The sequence below is a fragment of the Sminthopsis crassicaudata genome, chromosome 3 (genome assembly GCF_048593235.1).
Source record: "Sminthopsis crassicaudata isolate SCR6 chromosome 3, ASM4859323v1, whole genome shotgun sequence".
Lineage (NCBI taxonomy): Eukaryota > Metazoa > Chordata > Mammalia > Dasyuromorphia > Dasyuridae > Sminthopsis > Sminthopsis crassicaudata.
This window is the reverse complement of record NC_133619.1, coordinates 393,574,671-393,594,542: the sequence shown is the minus strand read 5'-3', so window position 1 is coordinate 393,594,542 and position 19,872 is coordinate 393,574,671. Positions and strand designations below refer to the sequence as shown.

General features: G+C 34.7%; 1 protein-coding gene across 1 annotated transcript in view; it reads left to right on the top strand.

Annotated features, from left to right (window-relative positions):
* LOC141562174 (uncharacterized) overlaps positions 1-14,425 on the top strand; it is a 74,969-nt gene extending 60,544 nt beyond the window's left edge. The window contains exon 4 of the mRNA XM_074302185.1: positions 13,506-14,425. The gene's annotated coding sequence lies outside the window, so the exon portion shown is untranslated. The remainder of the gene's footprint in view (positions 1-13,505) is intronic.
* The last annotated feature ends 5,447 nt before the right edge of the window (positions 14,426-19,872 follow it).

The window sequence follows — 19,872 nt, the reverse complement described above, 5'->3', positions numbered from 1 at the left end:
CCTGTGTTTTAAAAAGAACAGTATGGCAGTGAGGGTGGAACTGAGTGGACTGGATAAAGACTTTAGGAAAGCGAACCCTTGAAACCAACCAGGGTTCAAGTGATGAAGGAACTGCACCAATGTATTGATTAAATGGAGAGAGGAAAGGGGTTAAGAGATGAGGAATAAATTAGAATGTTTGAAAATAGATTCTTTACATGGAGTGAGGATTCATTAAACTCATGGGAGCTGACATGATTCCGAGTTTACAAAGAAAGGGCAGCTAGATGGCCTGGTAGGTACCAGCCTTGGAGTCAGGAGTACCTGAGTTCAAATCCTGCCTGAGAAACTTATTACTTACTAGCTGTGTGCTCCTGAGCAAGTCATTTAACCTCAATTGCATGATCAAAAACAAAAGAAAACAAAAATAAAAACAAAATCACAAAGCAAGATAGTATGGACAGCAAAGTGAAAAGAACAAAAAGCCTTGGAGCAGACAGCCATTCATGCTGAGTAGGGCATGCTCTTTATATAGATCCTGAAGAAGACTCAGGTAGAATAGCAAAACAAATAGGAGACATCTGTTGTGGGAGCAGAATCACTAAAACCTGTAGTGGAAAATCTATTTTAAAAAATTAATCAAATGTTATAAAGGAAATAAAAAAGCTGCTGAGGGAAATTGTGGACAGTACAGAAAATTCTAGACTCTTTCCATTTTCTTTACAAATAAGACCAATATCTGCACTTCTGGGCTTATTTAGACCAATTAAAAACCAATAGAAGCTGGAGGTGACTGAAGGTCATCCTGGGACAATAGGAAAAGATCTGAAGAGGCTAGGAAGAGAATTTGCCTTCTTTAAAACTGTAAATACTTTCAAGGTTACTTCAACTTAAAACAGTAAGTGAAGAGCTAGCCTTGAGATTGGTTGGATTGGATAAAGCCTCAGCCCCAAACACAAGAAATTTCACTTTGCTTACTGTGTAGAAAAGATACAGACAACCTCTGCTGATAAGCAACACTAGGCCTACTTGTAGTACATATACTTGACCAGGGGGGAAAAGGAACTGCGATCAAGTTAAGGGAGTGCAGAAACACTGGATAAGAAGGCTGCAGGCAGTTAGAGGAGAGGAGAGATCTTAATTTAATGTTTCAGGATAGAGGAGAGAACTGAACCAGAACTTGAGGCCAGAGGACATCCGTTACCAAGCTCTTATGCTACCAACCTCTTATTTTGAATCCTTTTTTTAGGCATGTACAAATGACAATGCTTTTATTCCTTTTTCTATTTTCATTACTTTGTTGTGTATGGTATGATGCTTTCAATATATTTTAAAATTAAGAAGAAAAAATTGAAAACAGAAGGCCTTTCCATTTGGATCAGAAGTCATAATGGCAACTATGGAAAATATATTTTAGCACCATCAGAAATGATGAAATTATAGATTTCAGAGCAGCCCAAGTAAACATTGATGAACACATGCAGAAAGAAGGAGAATATTTGCTATAACAAAAACTGATGGAAATGAAATCTACACTGAACAATTGCCATTGTCTCATTGCCAGTTTTGAAAAAAAAACCTAGCTCACTGGATAGAGCATCAGTCCTGGAGTCAGGAGGACCTGAGTTCAAATCTAGCCTCAGACACTTAATACTTGATAGTTATGTGACCCTTGGCAAGTTACAGAAGCTCGATTGTCACAATATTGAAGAAGTAGAAGTAGAAATAGAAGAAGAAGAAGAAGAAGAAGAAGAAGAAGAAGAAGAAGAAGAAGAAGAAGAAGAAGAAGAAGAAGAAGAAGAAGAAGTAGAAGAAGAAGAAGAAGAAGTAGAAGAAGAAGAAGAAGAAGGAGAAGGAGAAGGAGAAGGAGAAGGAGAAGGAAAAGAAAAAATCCTAGTCCTAGCCTAAAAAAAAGTATAAATCTCTCATTGGCAGAGAGGCTGTGGAAGAAGTAAACTTAACATTGTATATTCTTTTCAGTTTTGTAATTTTTGCTGAAGTTTTTTTATAAAGCATATATGTGTATGTGTACCTAATCTATGTGTCTATGCATCTTTCACTGAATTTCAGCGATCTGGCTCAGTGTTGAGAGTGTGGGAATACATTTCAGAATGGCCATGTTATAAATAATATTTCAATAATTCTCCCCTCCAATAGTTCCGGTGACGAATTTCACTAAATTCTCTTTCATACTGTTGAAACTAGTAAAGGTGATTTCTTTAAGTGATAATCCTTTTGGGAGCAGTGACTATGTACAATATTATTTCAACTATTAAAGAATAACTTTAAAACAGTTTTAAAAGTCCCCCCCATTCAGAATTCTTAATAAGAGGGGAAAGACATGGTCTTTCATCGTAAAAGATTTTGATATTTTAGAATGCCCCCCAAAAGTGCCTTAAAGTCCCATGTATGAAGCCTTGATTTCAATGACTTTACCATAGCCTTTCTCAATATAGGAAACAATTTTCAGGAGAGGGCTTATAATTAGACTCCAAAAAAAACTTTTTGGAACACATATTATAACTGTATCCTTAAACTGAACTCTCCTACCTTTTTTCAAATTTAATGTGTTTCTTTCTTCGGCAATTGCCTGTAGCATGTCTCTGGAAAACAGGAATGATGTATTTTAAGGTATTTTGTATTATTTTCATTAAAGTGAATGAAATATTGACAGCTTTTTATCAGTTATTGCCTTGGGTTTCTTTCCTTTGAGGATTTTGCCATGAATTACTATTTGGAATGTTATGCCACAGTTCTCAGTCTCCCTAATTATCCTGACCAAGTCCTGACTCAGTTTCTCAGCTTCAGTCAAAGCTCAGTCCTACAAAACCTCCTCCTGCTCTTTATCAGAATATTTGATAAGGATAAAAGATCGTTTGTTTTAGAATATCAGAATTGCTCTCCCCATCCCAAGCTATGGGATGTCAGATACCATCTTATCAAATGTCTCTCCCCATGTCCGGGGTGCCTCTCCATGTCCGGGGTGCCTCCTCCGGATTATGCCATCTCACCTCCAATGCCTCACCCCACCCTGTCAGAGTCCCCTTCCCACTCTCAGCACCCTGACTCCGCCCTTGCCTCAGTCTACCCCCTGCATCTGCGCCATGTGTATATATGTCTTTGAGAACTCACATTGTTTGCTGGATTCTTGGAGACAATAGTCTCATTCAGCCTTGGGACCAAACCATGGATCCATTTGGTCCCATTATATCTCTCCATTAAATAAATTATTAAATATTCTCTAATCTCTATCTGGCTCAGTTTCTCAGGCATTACAACAAATTATTTGTCTTGTAATTCAAAAAAATGTATTTATATAAATCTTATTGGTAGTTACTAAATGACTATATGTGCTTTTAATTTGGTTTTAATTATCGTACTCATTAATTCAGAGAGGTATCCAGAATTTTCCATTTTCTTAAATCAATCCATTTTAATGACTAGTTTGTTTCTTTTTGATTAGGATTCTAGGATTTATTTACTCAGTCTCCACTTATCAGGCATGTCCACAAGAATACTATGAGAAGTGCTCTTTGAACATAAACATAATCTCTTCTTTTGACTTCTTTGCACACTACACTCCATTTGTTACATTCCCAATAAGGTGAAGATAGAAACAGAGGAGGGGCACATTGATTTCTGTAATTGCAGGAGGATACTGCTATGGTGATTTGTAATGATAGTCTACCATTCTGAAACCCCACCAATACTGCATTAGTTTACCTTGCAGAATATATTTTTGTTCTTATTACCATTTTTACGAATTCTGCCTCCTCCTCAAAAGAAGACTTCTGTGGAAAAGAAACATTGCTAGATTAAGCAAAATATATTATTTTTAAAAATAATTTTATTTAAAGTTTTGAGTTTGACATCCTATCACTTCCTCACTTCTTTCCTTCCACTTCTTCCTGAGACAGTAAGTGGTCAGATTCAAATTACAGTTGTGCAATAATGTAAAACATTTCCATTATAGGCATTTTAGAAAAGAAGACTCAATGAAAAAAAATGAAAGAATAAATAAACTTGAAAATACGATGCTTCAGTCAATAGTCAAATCAAGATCAGTTCTTTCTCTGCAGACAGATATTTTCATAATCTTTCTTTTTGGATTATTTTATTGTTTGAAAATAATTGTTATTCAAAGTTCTTTATGCAATAATACTCTTGTTTCAATGTACTACTTCCTGATCCTGTTCACTATAAATTAATTCAGGCCTTACCATGTTTTCCTGAAATTAACCTGCTTCTCATTTCTTAAGATATAAAACAATATTATTTCATTACAATATTACATATACCGCAGCTTCTTGAGTCATCCTGCAATTGGTCAAATCCCCTTTGATTTCTAATTCTTAGCTACCAAAAGCGCTGCTATAAATATTTTTGTACCTCCTTTTCTACACCTAAGAGTGTTATTTCTGGGGCACAGAGGATGCAGATTTGATATCCCTTTGGTTATTGTTCCCAATTGCTCTCCAGAAGGGTTGATTCAATTTCCAATTCCACAACAGTACTGTCTCACTTTTCTCACATCCCCTCCAACATGCAACTACTTTTGCTCATATTAGCCAATCTCAGAAGTGTGAGATAACTCAGAGTTACTTTAATATGCATTTCTCTGATCATTAGTGATTATTAAGAATATTTTTTGTATGACAATAGATAATTTTGATTTCCTAGTCTGAAAATTGCTTGATCAGGTATTCTGAGCATTTACCAATTGATGATGACATATATAGATTAACAAATTTGACTCAGTCTCTATATATCTAAGAAATAAGACCTTTACCAGAGATACTTATTGCAAAACAACATTTCCCTCACTTTTCTGTTTTCCCTCTAATGTTGGGTGCATTGGTTGTGTCTGTCAAAACTTTTTTTTTAAATATATAATCAAAACAATGTACTTTCTATTTTGTAATGCCCTCTGTCGTCTTTGTTGCTAAATTCTTCCCTGATCCATCCATCTGACAGATAAACTATTCCCTACTGTCTTAATTTGCTGGTGGGTATCCCTCTTTATGTGGAATTCACCTACTTTTTGTATTGGTTGTACTTTTTTTTTCCTCTGCAGCCATCTTTTCCAATTGTTTCTCTATTGAAAAAAAGTGCAAACAAGTAGTGATAAGAGCAAGAAGCAGAGTGTGTAATATTGCTGTAGGAACAGAGAAAGGAATAAATATGGAGATACGGAAGAATTGGAACAGACAAGATTTGGTAACTGGTATGTTACTATATAGGTCTAAGGGCGGAGAGCACTGAGAGTTATCTATAAATTTGAATGCCAGGAGTTGGAGAAGGTAATTTGGATGTGTAGAGGATGAGATCCATGGGGACATATTAATTCATTAGTCTGGAAAGGTTATACTTGGATCTACAGTTTTTGGGCTTTTCTACACAGATTTTCATTCCTTGGCAGCTGAAAAGATCAGCAAAAAGAAGGTGTCAAGAGAACTTTAGGGGAAATAAAGCTCTGATTTACATTGTTTCCTGGTGTTTCAAATTGCTTAGGGTGAGAAGAGTGATTGTAAGGAACAATCCTGTTGGAGAAAGTGAATATATATTCCTAGTACCACTTGTAAAAACTAACATCACATTAGAGTATTGAAAAGGGACTTCTTCCCTAATTCCCAATTCCTAAGAATAAGAATAATTGTGTTTGTGGCAGTTTTAGTTTGTTCAAGTCATGAGAGTCTGACAAAACTCCCAGCAAACACGATGTTACATTGTTTTGACGCCTGTTGTGCATCCTCCTCACTACATCCCAGAATTTTCAGGAGAATGCATAGAAGCCAGCCCTAAAAAAATCCTGAAAGAATACAAATGAGAAAAATCCCCAGGAATTGGATTTACTTACCACGCTGTTTGTTTCTTCTATTTCTTCTTCTTCAAATTTTTTAAATTCAATTTGTCTGTTTAAAAAAAAAAGTATTTTTATTATTTTATTTATAATTTTTTGACAGTATATATGCATGAGTAACTTTTTATATGTTATCCCTTGTATTCATTTTTCCAAATTATCCCCTCCAACCCTCTACTCCCTCCCCTAGAAGACAGGAAATCCCATATATTTTACATGTGTTACAATAAAAACTAGAAACAATATATGTGTGTATATCCCATTTTCTTGTTGCATATTAATTATTTTTTTCCGAAGGTATAAGTAACCTGGGTAGATAGACAGTAGTGCTAACAATTTACATTCACTTCCCAGTGTTCCTTCTCTGGGTGTATTTGTTTCTGTTCATCATTGATCAACCAGAAGTGAGTTGGATCTTCTTTATGTTGAAGATATCCACTTACATCAGAATACATCTTCATACAACATTGAAGTGTACAGCGATCTTCTGGTTCTATTCATTTCACTCATCATCAGTTGATGTAAGTCTCTCCAAGCCTCTCTGTATTCCTCCTGCTGGTCATTTCTTACAGAGCAATAATATTCCATAACCTTCATGTACCATAATTTACCCAACCATTCTCCAACTGATGGACATCCATTCATCTTCCAGTTTCTAGCCACTACGAATAGAGCTGCCACAAACATTTTGGCACATACTGGTCCCTTTCCCCTCCTCAGTATTTCTTCGGGACGTAAGCCCAATAGCAGCAAAGCTGGATCAAAAGGTATGCACACTTTGATAACTTTTTGGGCATAGTTCCAAATTGCTCTCCAGAATGTTTGGATTCTTTCACAACTCCACCAAGAATGTATTAGTGTCCCAGTTTTCCCACATCCCCTCCAACATTCATCTTTATTTGTTCCTGCCATCTTAGCCAATCTGACAGGTATGTAGTGGTATCTCAGAGTTGTCTTAATTTGGATTTCTCTGAGCAGAAGTGATTTGGAACACTTTCATATGAGTGGATATAATTTCAATTTCATCATCTGAGAATTGTCTGTTCATATTCTTTGACCATTTATCAATTGGAGAATGGTTTGATTTCTTATAATATAGGGTCAGTTCTCTATATATTTTGGAAATGAGACCTTTATCAGAACCTTTCACTGTAGAAATATTTTCCCAATTTGTTACTTCCCTTCTAATCTTGTTTGCATTAGTTTTGTTTATACAGAAGCTTTTTAGTTTGATGTAACCAAATCTTCCATTTTGTGATCAATAATGACCTCTAGTTCCCCTCTTGTCATAAATTCCTTCCTCCTCCACAGGTTTGAGAGGTAGACTGTTCTCTGTTCCTCTAATCTATTTATGATCTCATTCTTTATGCCTAAATCATGGACCCATTTTGATCTTATCTTGGTATATGGTGTTACGTGTGGATCCATATCTAATTTCTGCCCTACTAATTTCCAGTTTTCCCAACGGATTTCTTCAAATCATGAATTTGTATCCCTAATGTTGGTATCTTTGGGTTTGTCAAAGACTAGATTACTATAGATGTACATTTTTTTGTCCTTTGTACCTAATCTGTTCCACTGATCGACTGGTCTATTTCTTAGCTAATACCAAATGATTTTGGTGACTGCTGTTATATAATACTGCTTTAGATCAGGTACACATAGACCACCATCATCTGACTTTTTTTCATTAGTTCCCTTACAATTCTCGACCTTTTATTCTTCCATATGACTTTTGTTGTTATTTTTTCTAGGTCATTAAAATAGTTTCTTGAGAGTCTGATTGGTATACCAGTAAATAAATAGATGAGTTTGGGGAGTATTGTCATTTTTTATTATATTCGCTCTGCCTATCCAAGAGCACTGAATGTCTTTCCAATTATTTAAATCTGACTTTATTTTTTTGGCAAGTGTTTTGTAATTTTCCTTATATAATTCCTGACTATTCTTTGGTAGATGGATTCGCAAATATTTTATACTCTCAACATTTGTTTGGAATGAAATTTCTCTTTGTACCTCTTGCTGTTGCATTTTGTTGGTGATATATAAAAATGCTGAGGATTTATGTGGATTTATTCTGTATCCTGCCACTTTGCTAAAATTCGGAATTAATTCTAATAGCTTTTCAGCATTGTCCTTGGGGTTCTCTAAATATACCATCATGTCATCTGCAAAGAGTGATAGTTTGATTTCCTCATTTCCTACTCAAGTTCCTTGAATCTCTTTCTTGGCTCTTATTGCCAAGGCTAGCGTTTCTAGTACTATATTGAATAGTAATGGTGATAGTGGGCAACCTTGTTTCACTCCTGATCTTACTGGGAAAGGTTCCAGTTTATCTCTATTGCATTTTATCCTTACTGATCGTGGCAAATAAATGCTCCTGATTATTCTATGGAATAGTCCATTTATTCCTATACTCTCAAGCGTTTTTAGTAGGAATGGATGTTGAATTTTATCAAATGCTTTTTCTGCATCTATTGAGATGATCATATGGATTTTATTAATTTGATTATTAATATGGTCAATTATACTAATAGTTTTCCAATATTAAACCAGCCCTGCATTCCTGGTATAAATCCTACTTGATCATAGTGTATTACCCTTGGGATGATTTTCTGAAGTCTTTTTGCTAATAACTTATTTAAAATTTTAGCATCAATATTCATTAAGGAAATTGGTCTATAATTTTCTTCCTCAGTTTTCGATCTCCCTGGTTTAGCTATCAGTACCATGTCTGTGTCATAAAAGGAGTTTCGTAAAACTTCTTCATCCGCTAATTTTTGAAATAGTTTATATAACATTGGTGCTAATTGTTCTTTAAATGTTTGGTAGAATTCACATGTTAATCCATCTGGTCTTGGGGATTTTTTCCTGCGAGTTGATTAATAGCTTCTTCTATTTCTTTTTCGGAAATGGGACTATTTAAGCAATTTATCTCCTCCTCTGTTAATCTAGGAAGCCTGTATTTTTGGAGGAAGTCATCTATTTCACTTAAGTTATCAAATTTATTGGCATAAAGTTGGGCAAAGTAACTCATTATTTCTCTAATTTCCTCTTAATTGGTGGAAAGATCCCCCTTTTCATTTGTAAGACTAACAATTTGATTTTCCTTTTTCCTTTTTCTGATCAGATTTACCAAAGGTTTATCTATTTTATTGGCTTTTACATAAAACCAACTCTTGATTTTATTTCTTAATTCAATAGTTTTTTGTTTTTTTTTTTTTTTTACTTTCAATATTACTGATTTCTCCTTTTAATTTTTGTATTTCAAGTTTGATTTTTGGTGGGGGGGGTATTTATTTGGTCTTTTTCCAGCTTTTTAATTTGCAGGCCCAATTCATTAATCTTCTCTTTCTCTATTTTGTTCAAATAAGCCTCTAAAGATATAAAATTTCCCCTTATTACCGCTTTAGCTGCATCCAAAAGATTTTGGTATGATGTCTCATCATTGTCACTATCTTGGGTAAAATTATTGTTTCTATAATTTGCTGCTTCACCCAGTACTTCTTTAAGATGAGATTATTCAGTTTCCAATTACTTTTTGGTCTATTTACCCCTAACTTCTCACTGAATGTAGCTTTTATTGTATTGTGATCTAAGAAGATGGCATTTATTATTTCTGCCTTCCTGCATTTAATTTTGAGATCTTTATGTCCTAATATATGGTCAATTTTTGTATGGGATCCATGAACTGCTGAGAAGAAATCATATTCCTTTCTCTAGCCATTCAGTTTTCTCCAAAGGTCTATCATACCTACTTTTTCTAATGTTCTATTTACTTTTTTTAATTTCTTATTTGTTTTGTGGTTTGATTTGTCAAAATCTGAGAGTGCAAGGTAGAGATCTCCCACTATTATAGTTTTAGTGTCTATTTCTTCTTGCAACTCTCTTAACTTTTCCTTTAGAAAGTTAGAGGTTATACCACTTGGTGCATATATGTTTAGTATTGATATGGCTTCATTGTTTATGCTACCTTTTAGCAGGATATAGTTTCCCTCCTTATCTCTTTTAATTAGATCAACTTCTGCTTTTGCTTGATCTGAGATAAGGATGGCTACCCCTGTGTTTTTTTTTTGCCTTTACCTGAAGCATAATAGATTCTGCTCCAACATTTTACCTTTACTCTGTATGTATCTCCCTGCTTTAAGTGTGTTTCCTGTAAACAACATATTGTAGGGTTCTGACTTTTGATCCGGTCTGCTATCTGTCTCCGTTTGATGGGAGAGTTCATCCCATTCACCTTTACAGTTAAAATTACTAATTCTGTATTTCTTGCCATCATATTATCCCCAGATTAGGCTTTTTCCCTTGACCCCTCTGAACCCTTTCCGCAATATTTAATTTATAGACCCCACTTGTGACATGCAGCCCCTCTCTAAATTCCCTCAGATATGGTTTATTTTCTATGCCTCTTCCTGGGATGTAGTTTCCCTCTTTTTATAACTCGTTCCCCTTTTTCTGATACTACCCCCTTCCCTTTACTACTCCCCCCCTTTTTTATATCAGTAAAATCAAATTATCCATGCGGACTTTCTATATATCCACAACAGAGATACAGTTCTCAAGAGTTCTTTTTACCTTTTTCTGTTTCTCTTCAGTCTTGTCGATGTAAGTCAAATTTTTTTGTTTAAGTCTGGTTTTTTTCTTAAAAACAAATGGAATTCCTCTGTTTCATTGAATGTCCATCTTCTTCCATGGAAGAAAATGCTAAACTTAGCTGGGTAGTTTATCCTTTGTTGCAATCCTTGATCTTTTCCCTTTCGGAATATCAGTTTCCAGGCCTTCGATGTTTTAATGTGGAGGCAGCCAGTTCTTGAGTGACCCTTATTGTGTCCCCTTGATATTTGAATTCTTTTTTTCTAGCTACTTGCAAAATTTTTTTTTCCTTTGTGTGGTAATTCTGCAGCTTAGCCACAATCTTCCATGGAGTTCTTTTTTTAAGGTCTTTTTCAGAAGGTGTTCAATGAATTCTTTCAACACCTATTTTCCCTTCTATTTCTATTAGCTCTGGAAAGTTCTCTTTGACGATTTCCTGTAAAATAGAGTCTAGGCTCTTTTTTTGGTCATAATTTTCAGGAAGTACAATGATCCTCAGATTCTCTCCTAGATCTATTTTCCAGGTCTATAGATTTTCCCAGTAAATATTTGACCTTATTCTCCATTTTTTTTTTGTTTTTTTGTTTTGTTTTGTTTTGTTTTGTTTTGTTTTGTTTTGACTGATTCTTGGGTTATCAATGAATCATTCATTTCTATTTGTTCCTTCCTGATTTTTAATGAATTATCTTCATTCATATTTTTAATTCTTTTTGTATATGCCCAATTGAGTTTTTAAAATTATTTTACTTTATTGAACTTTTTTCCATTTCCCTAATTTTTTTTAGAGAGAATTATTTTCTTTTTCCAATTCAGGAATCTTACTTTCTTGAGACTTTTTTTATCTTTTCCAATTCAGAAATGCTACTTTCCTGTGATGTTTTAACCTTTTCGAATTCACAAATTTTGTTACACTGCATCTCCTGTGAATTCTTTATTTTTTCCAACTCAAATTTCAGAACGTTGTTATTCTCTATCATAGCTTCTCCTTCCTTTACCCATTTTTCTTCAAACTCTCTTAACTTTTTAATAGTCGCTTCTAGGAGAGAGTAATGTGATGGTGGGCAGGTATCTTTCACCTTTAGGCTGTTATCTGCTGACTCTCTGCTATTAACTTCCTCAGGGTTGGATACCCGCTCTTTCTCTGTGTAGAAGGAATCAGTAGTTCTCTTTAGCTTTTTACTCATGGTTAAAATATCTTTTGGGGTCTGTCCTTGGGGTAAGAAGTTTATTTCTTTACCAGCTTCCTCCCAGACTGGATGGATGCAGCGGCTCCTGTGCCTGAGCTAAGAGCGAGCTCTGGGAGAGAGTTCCCCTCCCCCTCCCTGGAAGTTCCTCAGAGGTGATTAGTACAGCTGCACTGTGAGGGTTGCCCTGTGAAGGACCCCTGCTGTGTGTCCTAAAGACTTCCCTGAGGTTTAAGACTGAACAGTAAAGGCGACACAAAGCCCAGCCAATGTGTTCCATGGGGCGTGGATGTCAGCAGCTGATGTGAAAAGCCCCTGCGCTCAAACTGGAAGTGTCTTCCCTGAAACAGCGGTCCCTATTTCAAAGGTTCCACTTCTCTGGGACTTCCCGCACTATGTGAATTAGATGTTGCCTTGGGCTGTGTCCCTGCTGTTCATGCTCTTAACTACACTAAGGTGAAGCCCGGGCAGCAGAAATCGTCTGCACAGCCTTCCCGAGATCTGTTAGGTCACTTCCGGATTGGGGTGGTTCTAGGATCTGGCTTTGTATTTTAAAGTGGCTTGATTTCTCTTCTGTACTGCTGTTTTATAAGCAGAGAAGAGCTAATAGCCTGTGCCAGATTCCTCTATCTCAGTGGCTTCTCTGATCCCAGAGTTCTCCCCAGCCCAATTGGCACAGTTGTGCTAGCACCTAAGCGTCTGTGTTGGCCTTTTTTCTTCCTCCCCTGGGAACTGACCTTTTCTGTTGAAACTCCAGATTCTCTTCAACTGGTGAGTCGTGTTTCCAGTCCTTGTGGTTTCTATCAGTCCAGCGTTATTTTTGAGGCTGATTTAACTAATTGGTATTGAGGGAAGAAGGGAGCTTATAAAATCGCGTATATCTTCTCCTCCATCTTGGCTCCATCCCACCAGAGTATGCTTTTCAACTGAGAAGAGTACTCATTTGGCTATTAAGCATCTTGTGGTGGGATCCCCACTTCTTTCACTATTAAGAGCTGAGTAAATCAAGAGTACTGAATTCCATGCTTTGCAATCTGTTATTGACAACTTCTTATTTTTCTCCTGTGTTCTCTAATAGTTTTTTGATGTGAGTGGTTACTAAACTATTGCTTAGCTTTTGTTATGGTTCTAATTACGGGGAAGAGCTCATATTCATTCACAAAGATATCTCTAGGATTTTCCTTAAATTCATTGATTTTAGTTCATGATATTATTACTGCTTCTGTCACATAAAGAATTTCTTCAGCCAGTCTCAACATGTCCGATTGTACAGGCATCTCCAAGCTTTTGCAGTGACAGAAGAATATTACAAAAAAGGCTATTTAAAAATAGCTTCGCTTTTTCACATTTGTAGTCTACATTCCATTTGGTTTATTTGTATTAAAATGATAGAAGTCCCAATTTTTGTAACTTTTGTAATTTGATTAGGAAGCTATCACAATTTCCAAAGGGATTCTAATATTCTTAAATGCATTGGGGGTTCATGAATGGTTCTGGTTGTCCAGAAAGATGCCCATTTTGGAAGCATCAGGATTTCAATTTTCAAGATCATTACCAATTAAATTTTCTTTATTTTTCTTCTCCTTAGTGGAAGTTTTTATTTCCAAATCTTCTGCTGTGTTCTCCTCGGGACAAGAAAACTTTTTTTTTTTTTTTTAAGTAAAATAAATTTCTAATAAAAATTATGTCAAAATTTGTGAAATAAGTAAACTGGGAAAACTCTGAAAGAATGCTCTGCTGAATTACTGACCCAGTAACAAAAAGGTTTTTGAAAGAGAGAAGTCATTTCCTGCACAGACACCTTCCAAAACAGACATGTGGAAGTATGACATATTTGAAGGAGTCTTTCATCTGAATCTCAAAGGAGGTCATTTTTATCTTTACAGACTTGCAACAGCAAGACAGACCTTGCACAGGAAATTTAAGAAGAGATTCTCTCCCCCCACCTCCTTGCAGAATTGGAGGTACAAGAGAGTTTAATATTGCCTATGATTTCAATGCTTTGTGGTGGCTAATGTTTTTCCCTTTTTGGCTTTTCTATTTAAGTGTTGTAAAATATTTTTCATAAAGCATGTGGGGAATCTATGCAAGTGAGAAAAAACAGGGAGAAATATTGACAATATTTTAAAGAAAAGTTATCAATAACAATGGTATTTAGAAAAATATTATTTAAATACTCCTACCTAGAGGCAACAGAATGTAAAGCTGGATAAGTAGTGTTCATATGAGCAAAGAGAAAGGAATAAATGCCTAAGATGCTTTACACGTAAAACATTTAACAACTAATATAATGCTATATAAAAATGCGGAAGTGTCCTCAATGAAAGGAACAAAATGAGTGGAGATTTTAAAAGGAGATAATTTGGGTTTGTTGAGAATGAGATTTATGTTGACTAATTGATTATTTGTGATACTGGCAGTGGCCCCTTTAAGATTCCTTTTCTGATCCCCCCCCCCATGACTGACCTTTGATTTACAAGATCTGGCCCCAGCCCCCACCGGATCTGAGCTGACTTGTGTTTTTCAGCCCCTACTATCGGCTCAGATTTCCCCAACGCCCCATAAACAGTTTCTTCCTTATTTGAAAAGCCCGCCAAGAACTTGGTACCCCCCACAAGCCTCTTTTAGGTATAAAAGAGCCAAGCTGGAGCTCTCTCTGGGCAGGAGCCCTTTCCCCCAAATATGGTATGCTTCCGGCCATGTAAGGGGTCCTGCCCTCCCAGGGACCACCTTTGGCTCAGGCGACTTTCTACCTTCAACTTTACTTCCAAATTCCTACAATAAACTTTGATTAAAAAAAAAAAAAGTTTTTTGTAGGTTTATCAATCTAACTTTTCGGGCCTGTAAATTCATTATTTACAGGGGACTCTCGTGCCACCATTAGAAATTATTTAACTTTGTATCCTTGCGCCCAATCCAAAGAGGTTGCAGGGGAGTTCCATTTGACTTCCTGTACCCCAAAACTGCCACTAGACCTCAAGTAATCCTAATTTTATTTAGGTATCCCTTTTCTAAGATCTCATCATTTGGCTATACCCCATCACTTGGATGTATAGATTCAGGATTCTTCTGCAGTGAGCTATTTATACAGCCAAAGAGACCTGGTGATATTGAGGGGAAAAAGAATATAGTTTTTACAAGTGATGAATTGCTAGAAGTCACTCAGTGTTATTCAGTGAAAAATTGAAGTTGACCCACAAGAAAGAAATGGGAAGTGTCTACATTACTCAGCAGAAGAGGTACCAGAAGAAAGTAGTATCAGGAAGATAGAGGGTACAGAAGGAAAAATCTGCTTCGTAAAAAGGAATAGAATGTCCAGGAACTAGAAAGACTGAGAAAAAACCTAAGGCTTGAAAATTAAAACATTGTTATAATTTGAGCTATAAAAATTTATATAAAAAAAAGTTTCTAAAAGATTCCACCATTACTACATGTAAAGTACATCTAAAACAAACAAACAAACACAAACACAAACACAAAAACAAAAACAAACAAACAAACAAAGAAACAAACAAACAAAAAAACAATCTCTATCAAAACTCTTTGGTAAAAGGCAAAGAAAATAAAGAAAAAAATGATTGGAAATCTCTGGATAACTAAGAGCTTAGAAGCAAGTAAACCCAAAAATCTATTATACAAGTAATTTGAAGTATAGGAAGAGTGGGAAAAGAATTCTTTGCCCTAGAAACCTTGCAAAAGTGTCATAAAGTAAGTTTAGAGTAGCCTCATACACAAGTAACCAGGATAAATTCTGGTCGTACCACTTTAGGCTTGGTATAAGAAAAGACTAATAAGTTCTCATTTAAAATAGGAGTTTTCTTTCTGTGATGTGAATTTTGGGGAGAAGGATGGGATTTACTCTCAAAAACTGAAAAATGCCATATTAAAGAAAAAAAAAGCATTTCAATTACACTGCATATCAGCAAACTTTTATAAGAAGCAAATCAATCAGTGCAGATTAAAAGAGGTAAAATGTTAGCAACAAATGTTTATGATCATGCTCACAATTACAAACACAATTATTCAGGATTTTTAAATAATGAATATAAACTGAAACTATTAAGTTCTTCCCTATCATCCTTTTGCCCAGCAGCAGTGAATTCTTCAATTACATTATAAACAAATAGCTTTCCAAAAAAGAGTTAAACAGCCTTAAGGAAAAAGGACACTATACTATATCATGAATAAGAAGGGAAATGGCAATTAAACCATGTGGTTTTCATTTCCTTCAGACGATATGTATAAATATAGATAATCGGGATAATATTTAAAAAGGGATATAGAGAAAGGTCTAATATTTATTTAAAAACTTTTATAATTTTGGAAAAAAAGATTATGAAAATGATCATGCCACTTGAATTTTTGAACCCAGTATTGGGTACATAGGGTGCAGATATATCAAGAGCAAGAGAAAAGTTGCAAAAGAAGAGTTGTAAAAGAAAACTTTAGCTAACAATGTAGATGCATTAGATCAGAACTTGACTGAACAAATCCTGGGAGACTGATATAGTGATATTATATTGAGATAGTCAACAAGAATTAATTTTGTCTAAGCAACTTTGCTTAACTTTGAACATAGAATGAACTGAGAAAATATAGTAGATTACTCTTCAAAGAGTACCCATTGAATTAGAAAGCAATAACTCCAGAACTATATGCAAAAGATACCTAAGTGCAAAACAATCTCAGAGGAAAATATTAGTCACGCTTTGAGTATGGAGAAGGAAGACTCACTACCAAAGGACCTTTTCAGAAGACAGAATCTGAGTCTTGTAGAATTGGAAACTATTTAATGTATCTTTGAATTAAAGGGAGTTGGCTCAGTGGTGAGGGTGTGGAAACAAATTTGAGAATGGCCAAGTTATAAATATGTAATAGTTCAATAATTTTCCCCTCTAATATCTTCAGTGATGAATTTCGCTAGGCTTTTTTGTTTGTTTGTTTTTATATATATTGTTGAAACTAGTAAAGATGATTTGTTTAAGTAATCATATTTTTGGGAACAGTGACTATAGTATTACTTCCACTATAAAACAATAATTTTAAAATGATTTTAAATTTTTCCCCCTACTTTAAAATAGGGAATAGCATTGCCTTTTATCATAAAAGATTGTTGTGTTTTAGAATTCCCATTTAAAGTGTCTTCCATCCCCTTTGTTTTATGACTTTGTCATCTCTTTGTTTTATGACTTTGTCATCTCTTTTCTCACTATGAGAAAGTCTTCCAGAGAGGGCACACAAATAGGTGTTGAATAAAGATTTATGTGTTCCAAATTATAAATGTATCCTTGAATTCAATTCTGCCACCTTGGGATTTGTGCCTTTGATTTTATCCCATGATTTACTTTGTTCTAAGACTATTGTTTTCCTCTTTAATTTTGCATAGAACTTCTCTGGAAAACGAAATCAATAATGTGTATTAAGATACTCTGCATTATATTCATTGAAATGAAAATAATATGGACAGGTTTTTTTTTTTTTATCAGTTATTCTTTTGTGTGTCTCCTTTAATGTTTTTGCATTCATCACTTTTTTATTTCTCCTGTCATTCAAAATGTTTTCTTTTCCTTATTGGTGATTACTAAATGAGATTAGGTGCTTTTCTTTTGGTTTTCATTGTTGTGTTCCCATTAATTCAGAGAGGTGTCCAGAATTTTCTTATTTTCTTATACCAATGTTAATTCTTGGTTTTATTATTTTTGATTGGTAATCTAGAATTTCTTCAGCTAGTCTCAAATTGTCAGGCATTTCAGGCATCAACATAAGAATACCTTGACAAATTTTCTTTGAATATAAATATAATCTCTTCCTTTGACCTGCTTGTACATATATTCCATTTGCTATTTCCCAATAAATGAAGACAAAAACAGATATGGGGTAGACTTATTTCTATAATTTCACTAAGATACTGCCTTGGTGATTTGAAATGTGAGTCTACCATTCTGAAACCCCACTAATAGTACATTAGTTTACCTGGAACTGCAAGGTGCTGGTGCCACTACAATGTGGCGGATTTCTTCATCAAAATCTCTCTGCTGTGGGAAAGAAACATTTTTATAATGATTTTTCTTTAATGTTTTGAGTTCTAAATCCTAACATTTCCTCATTTCTTCCCCTTCCCTTCTGCCAAGTTTGCAATCAGTAAGCAAACAAATGATTTTTGTGCAGTGATGTAAAACATTTCCATATTAGTCATTTTAGACAAGAAGGCTCAAATAAAAGAAAAAAATAAAAGAACAAAAGAAAGTGACTCAGTCAGTATTCAATCAAGATTAGTTTTTTCTCTGCAAGATAGTCTCATCATTAGTTGTTTTGGATTGATTTGATTTGTTTGAGTATTATCATTCACAGTTATTCATCCAACTATATTATGTTACTTTTTTTTACTACATCTTTCTGGTTTTTGTTCACTTCATTATATATCAATTCACGTCTTTCCATATTTTATTAAAATTAACCTGCTTCACATTTCTTAGGGCACAATACCATAATATTCATTATAAATATGCATCATGGCTTCTTTGGCTGTTCTCCATTTGAAAGGCATCTAGACCTAGTTATAAATATAATTGTACAAAGAGAACACTTTTTCCTATTTTTTTAGGAGATTAGACTTAATAGTGCTGAATGAAAGAGGATGCAGTTTGATAGCTTTTTAGTTATGGTTCCACATTACTCTCTGAAGGGTTGATTCAATTTACCACAGTACAGTAGTATCCCACTTTTCCACTTCCCCTCCAATATCTAAAACATTTTTGGGACATCTTAGCCACTCTCAGAGGTGTGAAAGGAGTGTCTGAGAGTTGTTTTAATTAGCATTTCTTTGATCATTAATGATTTGAAATAGTTCTCATGATGATAAATAACTTTGATTTGTCTGAACATTGCCTGTTCATATACTTTCACTGTTTATCAATTGAAGATGACATGTATATTTTGAAAAATTTGACTCAGTCTCTACTTATTTAAGAAATGAGACCTTTATCAGAGACACTTATTGCAAAATAAAATTTCCCCAAGTTTTCTGCTTTCCTTCTAATTTTCGTTGTTAATTGCTTTTATCTGTCAAAACTTTTTCATTGTATATATTCAAAATAATCTACTTTTTATTTTGTAATGTTCTCTGTCTAGTGCTCTCTGTCTTTGGTTCTAAAATATTCCCCTATCCATCAGTCTGATCAATAAAATATTTTTGATGTCTTAATTTGCTGGTGGTATTCCTCTTTATGTGTAATTCACTTACCTCTTCTTTTGTGGCAATTTTTGAACTTTTTGGGTAGTGGTGGTCGATACCCAGCCTCTTTAGAAAACGCTGCCAATATTTTCTACAATTTCCTTTAAAACCCAATGGCCTGCCAGGGCTTGCATCTTTCTTATTTTCCTAATAAAGAAAAGCTTATCAAAGTAAAGAGAACCTTATAAACAATAAAGAGAACTTTATCAAATCAAAGAGAACTAAAAGGACATTGTAATGAGAATTCCAGCCAACTTAAGGAAATCAATAAAATGAGACTACTATGAACTTATATCACTGGAAAGGGTTTCCTCTGGCTCCCCTACCTCTGGAAAGATTTCTGAAGGAGATATTAGACATTTTTATCAGTAACTCTTCCATGTCAGAACCAGTTAAAGTGCCAGAACAGGCCTTGGAAGTAATTCTTAAGAGTTTAGTCCAAATAAGAAGGACAACATCATGTTCAAAAGCACACAGTCAACCAATGTTACAGGGAGTAAACCATGTAAAAGAAACAGAAGAGCCAATGTCCAACAGTCAAAATTAGCAAACCCATAAGGGAAATCCTATTGACACATCTGTGCCAATTTTTCTTTAATCTCTGCATCTCAGTGGAGATCATTTTGCAAACTTTAAAGAGCAAGCATCACCAAAAGAAACTTTCTCCCCTCCCATGTTGGCAGATATGAGAGTTTCAATATTGTCTGTAATTTCATACTTTTTTTCATATTTTAAATGCATTGAATGTGTTTGGGATCATGAGTTTTTCTCTCTACTATCTCTTTTATTGTTATTTTTCCTTATAAAGTGTATGAAAGATCACTGTGAAGAAGAAAAACAGAAGAAATTATAATGATCTTCAAAATCAAAAGCTCTCAAGTAAAATTTTTGCTTTCGCTATTGAAAAATAAAAAAGGGGTGGGGATTTCAGGAGTGCCAACAAGAGATGATAGGAGCAAAAACCAGAATAAGTAATGCTGCTGTGCGAATAGAGAAAGGAATAAATAGAGATATGGAAG